The 12824-nt window shown below is 38.1% G+C and overlaps 1 protein-coding gene across 1 annotated transcript in view; it reads left to right on the top strand.

The window, feature by feature from the left end:
- LOC145979638 (clavesin-1-like) overlaps nt 1-12824 on the top strand; it is a 102284-nt gene that overhangs the window by 40534 nt on the left and 48926 nt on the right. The gene's annotated exons all lie outside the window — the stretch shown is intronic.

Genomic DNA, 12824 nt, shown 5'->3' with positions numbered 1-12824 from the left:
TGTTGAGGTTTTCAAGCTTTGTGATCTGTTGCTGGACACTGACAAGAGTATCTACAATACCAGGCAGGCGGGATTCTTGTACATTTGCCAAATCACTTTGCACTGCTGCTATTGTACCTTCAAGATGGGTTATGGTACTTTGAATTTTTCCAAAATCTTCATATGTTTCAAGTTGCAGCTTAATATTTGCTACACTCCGAGTTATTGCACTCAAAGCATCAGAAGATGGCAAGTTGTTCATAAAATTTTCAAGTGTCTCAATTTTTTCTTTAACCTCGGCTATGGCATTGTGCAGAGGGTCCAGATTAGGTATTTGGAGTGATTGAATCTGTTCCTTTAGAGTGGAAATCACTAGATCAAAATCTTCTTGTGATTTTATGCTTTTGACAATTGTTTGGAGCTGTGCCTGGACATTATTTATTTGCTCTTCCAATTGCTGTTTCAATTGCTCAGAGTTGGTGGCCTGGGTCTTAAATTTGGCTTGAAGAGCTGCTACAGCTTCTTCTAAACTTTGAAAATTATCCAATGTGGCCAGATCAGTATATTTCTGAAGCAACAATTTGAGTTCAGAATCAATTTTAAGAAGAGGGTCCATGCATTGTGATTGTAAATTTGTAATTTCTAATTGAAGACTGGCATTGAGTGTGGTTTGTAAAGCTTGTAAATCACTTCTTAATTTCTTGACTCTGACATCAAGCATCAGAATCTCATCACTGTGATCTTCATGTCTTGTGTGGCCAAAAATATCATTAGGCATTTTTGTTTTAATGGTTATTTATTATAGAGTATCTGATTCTTAATTCTATAAAAAAGGGTATAAGCTTGTCATATGACCCAGGGACCTCAATATATAAGCAGTCACCAGCAGAAACAGTATATACAGTGCCAGAAATCATGTTTGAGTGCTTAATTCTATAAATATTTCTCCCTACTGAAATCTTGACATCACCCTCAGGGGTTGTAATAAATTGCAATTGCCCACCTACAGGTAATTGGTAATGATTTAAATTATTGTTAAATATGTACAATATTTTGCCTGTTTCATCATCAACATCTGTAAGTATGCTGTTCAGATGAATAATTAACAAGCCACTTAGTTTAGACAGCATATCAGGAGAGGGTTGTGGTGTCGGCAGCTCCATAATAGCCTGTTTTTTGAACCCAAATAAGTTCATAGGCATGTTTATTTATTTCAAATCATGCTCTGTAATTGGGCATTGTTTCCCATTTTTCAAATCACAATGCCCCCATGGCAAAGTATGTATGCCACATGATAAAATGCATCTCTTATCATCATGTGGGTCCAGGGCCACTTTTCTTACAATATTGCTAGTCAATAAGTGATCCTCACTCTGAATTCTATTTTCTGATGTTTTAATTGAATTCTGGGATTTGAGGCAATTTTTATAATCTTCAAATTCAAGATCTTTGTCAACAGTCACTCTGCCAATGCCCTTGGCCTTTTTGGCAGCAGCACCACTACATGTTTTAAAACTGTACACCTTGGCACTTAACCCAGCAAATTCCACAATAACATCACCAAGTGTCTAATCTTTTAACTTGCCAGGCACCTTTTTGTTGTGGTGGTGTTGAATCTTTGTATGTTCACTGGTATCAAAGTATTGAAACAATTCAGGCTGTAACATATCTTGATAAACATCTTCTGTTTGAATATCAAGAATAAAACTATCCGTGTCCATGTACAATAATTTTACACGATCACCATAAAAAGGCTTCAACACATCATAATACAATGTTAACATATGTAATTTAGACGATTCCAATATTGCAGCCCCTACATAAATAGGTTTATCAAATTTGATCTTTGTTTTTTTCATGTTGAAAAGAGCCATGTACTCATCATAAATTCTCCTGTAATTGAAGTTGGGCTTTGCAACCAATTTTTTGCTCAGGCTGGGGTCAGTAATTATTTTAACATCGGTATGTTTTCTGACATTTTCAATAGTTTTGCCATACACAGAATTCACCATCAATTTAAACAAGCCCTTATCAAATTGGCTCTTTGCAGATGTTCGAAGCTCTGTGTTTGTATCAATGTATGGTTTCAACCATTCTGAGTGCCTGAACCTTAAGACTTTTCCAACTTTGGTCACTTGAACACCATGTTTCATCAGGAACTGGAGGTTTTTGTAATATATGACATAACCCTGTTTCGGCTCCAGTGTCATCATGAGCTTCTTCTGTTTAGAGCCAGGTGAGCACTGAACCTCGGGAATTGGGGGCAGATCAGAAAATGTGTTGTGTAAATCATCAGGAATTTTCAGATCAACCTCTAAGAATAGACCATAGTCACTGTCATCAAAATCCTTAAGATCCTCAATGTTGAAATCTTCAACCCATTCAAGCCCTGCATATGGTAGTTTTTGCATCATGGCATGACCATAGAGGCTGTTTGCATCTACATACACTATATAATTTGATGGCCGTGCTGCATCATAATCAGGCAGCATAATATGCTTGTTATTTGCTCTGGCATATCTCTGGGAACATTGCACCATCCCCCCTCTTATACATTTCTCCATAAACAGATACGTATCTTGATCGTGGATCAGATCCAATTGCATTTTAGTGTTGAAAAACATTGCGGCCCATGCTAGGCCCGGGGCACTGTAAAAATATATTGGGTCCAGTTTATAATTTTGCATGGAAGATTTTCTGAATGCTTGCAATATATCAGCTAAGAGGGTGACATCAAGTTTTAAATATGCCATGTGATAATCACCAAATGTCTTGCATTTTAAATTGTTCCACATCAACTGGGCATGGTGATAATCATCATCAGTGATTCCAGATCCTCTGATTTTGCTGTAAAACTCTTCTTGTGGTGGCAGGGAACACTCATCAAATTTAGAAAAATCTGTAACATAGTCATATGGATATACACCCTTCCGCCTAATTAATTTCAGGTCCTGATTTGGAAACAAAGCACGTGTGATTTTGAATTGATCATCAGATAATTGACTGGCCAATGTAGCCAGGCTAGCGGACAGAATTCTGTAAGAATCAAGAAATCTTATGTGAATAGGAACACCATCAACTTTAATTATCTTGCTAATAGATATATATTTCTCATCATTTTCAGCTAAAATATTTAAATTCTGCTTGTCAAACCCCTCGTACCTGATCAGATGATGAAAATCATAATTGGATGCTCCATGGCAAAATATGGGGACAAATTTTGGTCTCTTGATCTGAATATTGCAGCTATTACACAGGGCCTGTTTATATCGACCATCTGTATGAGAATTGTGTTTCACCTTGATATTTGTATCTGAAAATTCAGAATCACATACCGGGCATTTTTCTGCATTGTTGAAATCTTCAATCTCTTCCTCTGTTAAAGGCAACATGGGCTTTGATTTTAATAAGATGTTAGATGCTATGTCACGGCACTCATTTTCTATTCTATGTGCAAATATTTTGATGGCATCTGGTCCCATGTATGAATATTCTTTAGTAACAACACCATCCTGTACAACCATATAACAAAAACTGGAAGGTTCATGTAGCTGGTATGGTGTAATTGAAGATTCTTCGGGATCTGGATTGCAGAATTCAAGAGGTTTGACGTTCGATTCAAAATCACAGACAATATATACTGGGTGTTCCAACGAGGCTTCATACTTTTTGAATTTGCAATTTTCACTTGGATTGGGCATCACCATATGAACAGGTTTATGATTCCCACAGTATTTCAGATGCTCAATTAACTTATTTTTTGCAATTTCTGCATTCACTTCCCGAACCCCATTTATTATTTTTTTACCATCAAATTCAGTTAAACATCTTCTGCACAACTTGAATATTGTATTGGATTTGCCTTGTTGTTTTCTCACTAAAGCTTCAAGACTGTGTATCAGAGTGTAATGATATGTGCCATCCCCTTCAATTAAGAGCAGATCAATCGGAATAGCAGAATCATCATCAAGTGTACTGATTCTGAGAGGTGCTATCGGGCAATTGCCATGGCCAGTAGAACAAATAAAAACATTAATAGATAATTGTTTGCCATTGATATGCTTGGCCCTTTTTTCAAATTTATCAATATTCTGGACAGACATTGGATATTCTAAACCCTCCATTGCATCATCAAAATCATGTTCATGTTGTTTGTAATAATTTATTCTCTCAGGATGCCTTGAAACTGGAAACAAAGCAGCTAAAATACACCACAAAAAGCATTTCTGGTCATTATTTTTTATATTAACCACGGCTTGTTTGTTTTTGATATTGGCAGGTAATGGCACATATGTAGATCCTTGTAATGAGCTGAATTCAGAAATATTAACATATAACTTGTGTGATGAACCGCATAGGCTCCATCCAGACTCTTTTGCTGCAAATTCAGAGTGTTTGATATTTAATTGATCTATCAATCTGCTTATTATTCTGTCTAAATTTGCATTTGAATATACCGGTACAGTTTCTGATATGTGGGGCTGTGTAAATTTTGTGCCATTTGGCTTCTTATATTGTACAAACAATTTAAGGGACAACTTATAAGAGCCATTTTGTGCATTTAGAATTGCCTGCACATCAGGATTTACACTGTTCAAGAAATTCTCAATACCACATCTTGGCTCTGATACAAACCGATAATCTCTTAATTGGGCATTAAAACTGCTATGGATAGGTGCATAGCGTGGCTGCTTTGCAGGTCCAGCATTAACAGGTGCTTCGTGCTTTCTTTTCAGACCAGATGTAGATGGTTGCGGGGGCAATGCTGATGACTGTACATAAGAATTACACCTATGCCATTTGTAATATGCCTTGCTTAATATTTTATGGCATCTTGAGCACATTTTTGTGGCCTTTCTGCTTTTCTTACGGTTGCAAATATGCCGGTGCCTAGCCCAATGAGAACTAGATATATTTTTATTACACTGATTGCAATATTTTTGACTTGGCATTTTTGTTGTTGTTTATTATATACAATTTCCTGGTCCGAAAAAACAGAACTATGGACAATATGTCAAAACAATTATAACAGCAGTTAATGGCTGAGCTGGTGCTTTTATACCCAAACAACAGCAAAACCTAGGCTCGGGTGATCCCGAAATATAAAATAATTTTGCGTTTTTATGCTGTTGAACAACACTTTTACCAGGTTTCAGATCTGGGGGCTATCAACTAGGAATAATTATTCTCAAAATCTCACGTGTGGAGATATTATTTTGCCACACATATTTCAATCTCTCAGGACTCAAACCCGAGCCTCCCGATTACAAGGCAACAATATTAACATTTTGCCATCAGGAGAGGCTTTACATTTTATCAGAATTCAAACCCGAGCCTCCCGATTACAAGGCAACAAAAACCATGGGGCTATGCACCACACTCCACTGGGCCTCATAAATATATACATGGCCGAATCAATCTGAGGGGGGCTACACTTGAATTCAAGATTCCTGGGATTTTGACAGAAAAACATACTCTAAACAATAAAATAATATGGGACCTTGGCATAGTTTTAAGTATAGGCAAATCAGATGATTGAGGCTCTCCTTTTCTACACTAGAATTCAAAATTCTTAAAATTCAGAGCATATCACACTGGAAGAATTGGGGTATAAGCCCCTCTTGGCTTTGTTTTAAGTATAGGCAAATCGGGCTGTTCAATCAAATAGCTCTCCTTTTCTACACTTGTAAGTGGTCCTGGTAGTACCACAAATACTACTACTCCTTTCCCACTACTCCATTGTCCGATCTTTCGTATCCAAAATAACTCTCAATTCCACACACTGAAAATGTAGCACTTCCTACATCTTAGCATGCAAGTATCTAGTAGCAAAGTAATGTGGAGGTACATAGTGGTTCGGATCCCACTTGAAACTGTAGGTGCATTCCCGATTAGTCTTATTGTGCATAAAGTGGACTCAAGACACCAAATCTACCAACCTACACAATCCCGTTATTGCCCAGATTATCGAATCCAGAACCTTCGTCGCGAATAACATAAGCAGGAATACAATATAAAATTACCGAACAGAAACAGAACGTAAAAACTACAACCGATAGATTGGATTAAATCGACGATACAGCACGCGTTCAGAAATGAAGAAGAATACGAAAGTGGAAGGACCTCGATACACACACACGTTTCCTTCCCTTAATGGTAAGCTATCCTTCTTGCAGAGAAGCCTTTACGTAGGCCTTCAAGGCCACGACGAGAAAGTGTTCTACATGCAATGACTGGACCAAAACATACGTGTAAAAAATAGTTTGATACGAAAGCTGTGTTCCTCCTTATTTCGTACGAAATTGATAACAGGAACACGTGGCCTTGTCTGTAACTTTAGTTTCGTAGAGCAGACGCCTGTTTGCCACCCTTTGGTTCAGTGACCTTCGCTCGTAGTTAGCAAGAGTGAATGACTCACCAGATACCTGTTGCCTGTGAGCTTATACAACAATAAATATTTCGTTAGCATCTGTAAGCAGTGGCGTCTCGTGGCCTCAAATTTGGCCGGGGCTTATTTTTTAAAGAATTTAAAATGTAATGGCAAATTACATGAATTACAAAAAAACGGGTATTTATCTTCTTCTAAACTACAAAACTGGACTTATCTTTTTAAAGACTTTAAAATATAATGACAATTCACATGATTACAAAAGAAACAGGTATTGTTGTGAAACATACCTTTCTACGAACGTTGACTCCTGTTCTTCTGCTCAACAAATTTTGTTATTACTTTTTCGTTGTAGCCCTCTATGTTTGAAATGTATTCTATCTCTATTGTAAGCAAGTGCCAAGGCATTTGGTCTGTCTTGTCCAATTGCATTTCTTAAGCAGGTTTTAATACGCTTCAATGTGCTGAAACATGGTTCAGATTCAGCTGTTGCCACTGGTGTTATTAAAACTATGTTTGTCATTTTTACTGTTTCTGAAAAGGTACCCTCTAAATAATTTTAAATAAAAAATGAATGCAATCTACTGATAGAGTTTATGTTTTTCAACTCTTCACACTTCTATGAAGGGATAATATATCTGGGAAGATGCCTCTGTTTAAAGATTGTTCTCTTTCATTATGTTCTCGTAGAGCAAGTTCATGTCGAGCACAGACTTTTAAGCAATCGAAAATTCTATTTAATATATGCCTATTTTTCCGGACAAATTCATTGTGTCTTGTAATTGACAGCCTATGTCCTTCATCATTTTGTGTTCGAACATCAACCCTGCCAAACTCAGTCAAACATAGCGAATGAAAGCCACCACAACACTACAGAACAACACGCGAGATCGAACGCGACGCAACGGAACTAGCCCCGAATGAGCACTCAAAATCCATTGCACTCTCCCCTCCTCTCTCTCTGCTAGCATGTGACCTTCACTGTAGCGTAGGTGGGTGTAGGCCACTCCTTCCTTCGCGACGTGCCCCGGAAAACGATAATTCACATCAATGCCGCTAGGAGCGCTGTCGTATCTATTGCAAGAGATGAATTTACGTGAATAAAAATCGCTTTTTAAAAGACTGTGTGATAGTTACGCGTTATGGTGATTGTTAATTACGTGAATACGTCCGTTTTTCTTTAGGGGCTAAGCCCCGGAAGTCCCAAGAGACGAGACGCCACTGTCTGTAAGTATTGTTTCATCTGCAGTCATATCAGTTAACGTTCGAATAGTTTCGTAATAGTTACGTTATTTATAATTTAGTTCTCGAGAGTGAACTTTTTATCTATTTACACGGCTGTTTTTTATACAGCCTGCATGTATTATTTTTCTTTTCCTGAAACAAGAAGAAATTCCAAGACGCAAAAAGAGCCGTTTAAGATTAGTTAACATAAACAAAGAAGGAAAAGAAAACGAAAATGTAAATGTTGAAATAAATTATTGTAGAGATCGAGTGAATAACATTTTGTCACGGAGCCTCCTCGATGGCGTAATGATAACGTCGTCACCTTGTAATCAAGGGATCCCGGACTCGACACATGGTGGAGGCACTTAGTGGTTCGTATCCCATGTTAAACTGAATGTCCAGTCCCGATTAGCTTATCTGTGCACAAAACAAAAGCTAATATAATAAATTGTCACATTGTAAGAAAATTTCATGTTCAACAACATACGAAACAAAAAATAATAATTTATTCCAGGTTGGAGTTCACATCTGTAGCATCTAACCAACAAACTTATGGATCGCAACATATTTTCTCAAATCCATTTTAATTATACGTGTATGATAAAATAACAGAAGTTGAGGAAAGATAAAGCCAAGCGCAACACAGATGCCTTCTCCAGAATTTCAAATATCGTTACGTAAGGTTCTGGGTTGAAGTCCCGGGTAGGCATGACTTTCTTGTTCTTGCCCTTTTATCTGCTTTATTTCATCATAAATCGTCGTTATGGTTTACCTACAGGGGAAGAATAATGACAATTGCCAATACAAAGCCAACAACAAACAGAACAACAACTCAATTAGGAAGATGTCAAGAAAGAAACAAGATTTGACAGTGTCTCCGTCTCTCGGTTTCTCGAATTGAAAATTGCTCTCCCGTTCTCGGTCTCGGCTAGTTAAATATAGAAATCGGAAAAGTTTGTGAAGATACATATATTTCATAAATCCCGGTTTCGTAGGAGATTTCGTGAGAGATGAAATAAGTACCCTTCGATCATGTATATTTTTATTATTTTTGTTACGTAACAACACATTTCTTCCCATTCGCGGACGAGTGACCATTATATGAAATTAATGACGAAATACTCAAACACCTGTGTCAAGGACGGTACTTAAATCCGGGAACTTTGGTGACGAGATCAAATTGTCGACCACTTAATGAGCTTGCTCACCGAGTCTGCTTAATGTTGCTTGTGTCAGGTAATTCGTAATAACTGTCAATATCCCACATTCATTATCATTTGTTTCATAATTTATCTTCTTGATGTGATTAATCTGAAGTCGAAGAATTAGTTGAAAGGCAAAAATGCAAGATTGAATGTCCCTGATGTAACTTCGTGCCGAATAATATGACGTGATATTATGATATGAATATATTAATAATATAATATTTATAGTCATTCCATTGGTTGGTCCCAATTGCGCACACAAAATATGGTATAATGTCCACTCCTAACCAACCTCTGTGGCGGAGTGGTTAGCACAGCGCACTGCGACAGCATGGGCCCCTGGTTCGAATCTCGGCTTGGCCATGGGTGTTCTTGGCGAGTGTCCCTTAATCAATATCATCATATCATCACTCATTACTAATCTTCATCGTCGCTATTTGAAAGTGAAAGAATAGTGCCACTAAATAACAAACATCCAATCAAATCTTACATCTTCAACTATTTAATTCTATACCGTACCAAAATATCACTTTATTACTGCATCTTGCTTCATTTTACAGCATCTCAATTGTTTTCCGATTCGAAAACAATTGGAATGTTGTTATGTGCAGTTGATTGTACATTGTTTCGTTGCTTGGATTGTTTAATTAATGTCGCATTAATTAGTTTTAAACCAATCGTGACAGAGGGAATCGAGAGCACAAAGGAAGGGGAAAAGACAAGTTAGAGACCACGGCTCTCTTTAAAGGTAGCAAGCATTCCGTGAATACGACTGAAGTGAATGCAGAATATTATGGATAAATTTTGTTTCGCGTTTTCCTTTTATTTCTGTTTCAGTTATTCTACTTCGCTTTTCTTCTACCACTCGCCTTAATAGTGTCGGTGAGGAAGAATTATAAACTCGTGAAATGGACGATGGCACAAAAATCTATGCGTCTCCCACGGTTCGAACCTGTGTCCACAAAATATTGTCTTATTTTTAAAATTTACGCCAAATATGGTTTCAGTCTCTTTCTCAAGGCGTTCCCTTGCCTCTCCGATGGCGTAGTGGTAACGTCTTCTCCATTGTAATCAAAGGCTTTCGAATTCATTACCAGATAGAGGGACATTTGGTTCGGTTCCCACTTTAATCTGTAGGTCCAGTGCATAAACTGGACCTAAACAATTAGTGTGTGGCATGTGGTCTGTGATGAGAACCATCATTTCAGTGAACCTTATTGACAATGACTCTAATAATACAGGAAATAATATTTCCTTACGAGTAGCTCATGTTAAGAAACCAGGTCCTGAAATTTTCTTCTGGAAGCCTCGTAGCACCCAGCTGTTTGTTGTGGCTGGGGCATGAGTCATGTGACTCATGTTATCAGTGCTCAATCATTCCCGAGAACTCGGATCCACCAGACAAACTTAAGGGAATATTTTGTTATTTGGGTTGCATAAACAACAGGCTTTAAGACGTTACGAAATTCTAGGTCCCGTGGCCCAGGTAATTCTTTCTCTGACTGTACACTAAGATATAGAGTGACATACACAATAGAAACATATGAACATGATTTCAAAATAAAGCAAAAGTTGCTCTAAACACTGGGTTATTTTTTATGAACTCATTAACGAGCGGTCTCAGGTCCAAATTATCAAGCACAGTTTGATGTATGTGGAGTACCGCAAGCTGCTTAGTCTCTTCTGTCCCATTGTAGATCTCAAATATGTCTTGAGTCGGCGAAGAGCACTGAATGACCTTTCGGCTGTGGCGGTCGTCATCGTCACTGGCACAGTGCGGAGGAGCATCATGAATTTGGCAACTTCAGGCAGAAGCTCCTGGAGGGTGATATCTTCCAAAAGAAACTTCCTTATGTCATGAATGGTAGTTAGAACCACTTTCTTCTGTTTGTCGATATCACCAAGCATGGACAGGTGTATGGAGAGAGAGCCTATCGGCATACAAATCTTGGCGAAAGAATCCTCGCGTTTGCTCAAAGTTTATTGTTACAGCTGAGATGCATTCTTTCTCTACGACTGTTACGTTACTTTTTGTAGTCCTGTAGATTCATGTCTTGATTTTACTGTGTCACACACGACAGTGTATATTGAACTTGTAAAGTTTGGCAGCATCACGATTTTCAAGTCCTTTAGGGACGTGACGTTGCCGGGCCAATTTTGACTCATCAACAACGCTGGGTTTGCGCTCTGTGCATTTCTGCCAGAACTGTTCAAACCTTATTCGCTTTTCTTGAAAGATGTCAGTCAAATATTTAAGTTTTCATTCCACTTCCTTCTGTAGCACCCATGCGTGGACACTGAATCTTACAGTTTACCTCTTGTATTAGACCCATCACATGGCAGTAGAGGGGAGAAAGAAAACTGTCTTGAAGTGAAGCATTGTCTCCAGGTATCCAGCACATTTTGATGCTGCGTCAGTAGAATTTTCTTCAGAAAATTTCTCAAAAAAATTGAGAAGGTTTTCATAGTTCTTTAAGATCTGTTGCGTCCTGGAGGCTCTCAACGTCCACCCGGGAGGGCAAAGTGGTCGCAGTCCAGCATGGCCAGTCTTCTCGTTCACATCAATAATATTCCTAAATATCTGCATTAATTTAGGGGATTTCCAAACAGTCTTTAACAAGTCGTTGGCTAAATTCATTATGTCTCTGATACAGGGCAGGTGACGCAAGCTGTCTTCAACTGCCAAGTTCAAGCTACGAGCTGCACAACGCACATAAATAGCCTGTGGCTGCAATCTGTACCCAACGTTTGCAGCCCTTTAAATCTTCCCCTCATACAAGAGGCACCATCGTAACACTGTCCCTTCATATTCTGTATGGGCAAGTCCAGAATGTCTTTCACAACGTGAAAAATAGTTTTGGCCTCAGTGTTCGGAATCTCGTAAAAGCCCATGAAATCCTCAAAAAAAATCAAAATTTTCATTCACAGTTCGAATGCAGAATGTCAATTCTTCACGGATGGATGTGTCACAAGTTTCGTCAACCCTAATAGCAAAATATTCCCGACTTTTAATATCTGCCTAATATACCAATGACCTCGTTCTAAATGTCATGTGAGAGCCATTTCTAGCCCGAACGTCCCATCCACTCCCCTACTTCATGCACATCGGCTTTTGAAACTCTTTTTATTAAAAATGTTAACAATACTCATAATTATATACTTAGTATATAGTAATAAGTCATGTGTTTTGTTGTCTCTAGTCATAGCCCCCCCCCCAAGTTGATGGTTTAGCGGTCTCAGCCCCCCAAATTCAATGGTCTAGAAAATGTCAAATGTGTTTTTAAAGTTAAGTTCATGTGGCACAGTTCAGAGCAAACTTTACGAGAGAAGCAAAATAATACATTAAATCCTCTTAAACAAAATTATTTGAGGGGCTCTGCCCCCCCCCCCCTTGGTTAACATTTAAGTGGCTCAATGAAGGCCCATGAAGTCGGCGCCTATGGTTGCTATGCACATACTATTAAATTGGCCACAGCTGCCAGTTCATGATGCATAATAGTACATGTTATGGTATATGACAGATATGAGTAGAGAATCCATAGTTCTTTAAATGCTACAGCAACCTGTACTTCACTCTCAAACAATATCATACTCAGTACTAGCAAAGCGCTATTCTACCGTCTTTGCTGATCTTTCAAATATATGATAATTTTATACATACTTCACTTTTATTTTTATCTCACAACCACTAATATCAGTCTCTTGGCATTTCATGTCATTAAATTTCTAATAGCTCAAACTTTTCTTCTCTATTGACATAGGTAGCATCACCGTACTAATGACCATTTTTTCAGCGCTTTTCATTATGCACTCATCCTCATACACAAGTGTGTTTGTGTGTTGGGATGCATGTGCATGTCTGTGTGTAGTAACATTTATTTAAATGTGCTATATTTTATGAATGACCTTTGTTTTTGGAAAGGTTTGTTTTTACAATCTTGCATAAACGACCTAGAGAGCGTAGTGGCTAAGGCATTGTCTGAAGTCACTGTACCGGAATTGATTTCCAACGGGTCACATGGCAG

This window comes from Lepisma saccharinum, chromosome 26 (assembly GCF_977018435.1).
Source record: "Lepisma saccharinum chromosome 26, izLepSacc3.1, whole genome shotgun sequence".
NCBI classification, from domain to species: Eukaryota; Metazoa; Arthropoda; class Insecta; order Zygentoma; family Lepismatidae; genus Lepisma; species Lepisma saccharinum.
The sequence above is the reverse complement of the archived record's forward strand: the minus strand, read 5'-3'. Positions and strand labels throughout refer to the sequence as shown.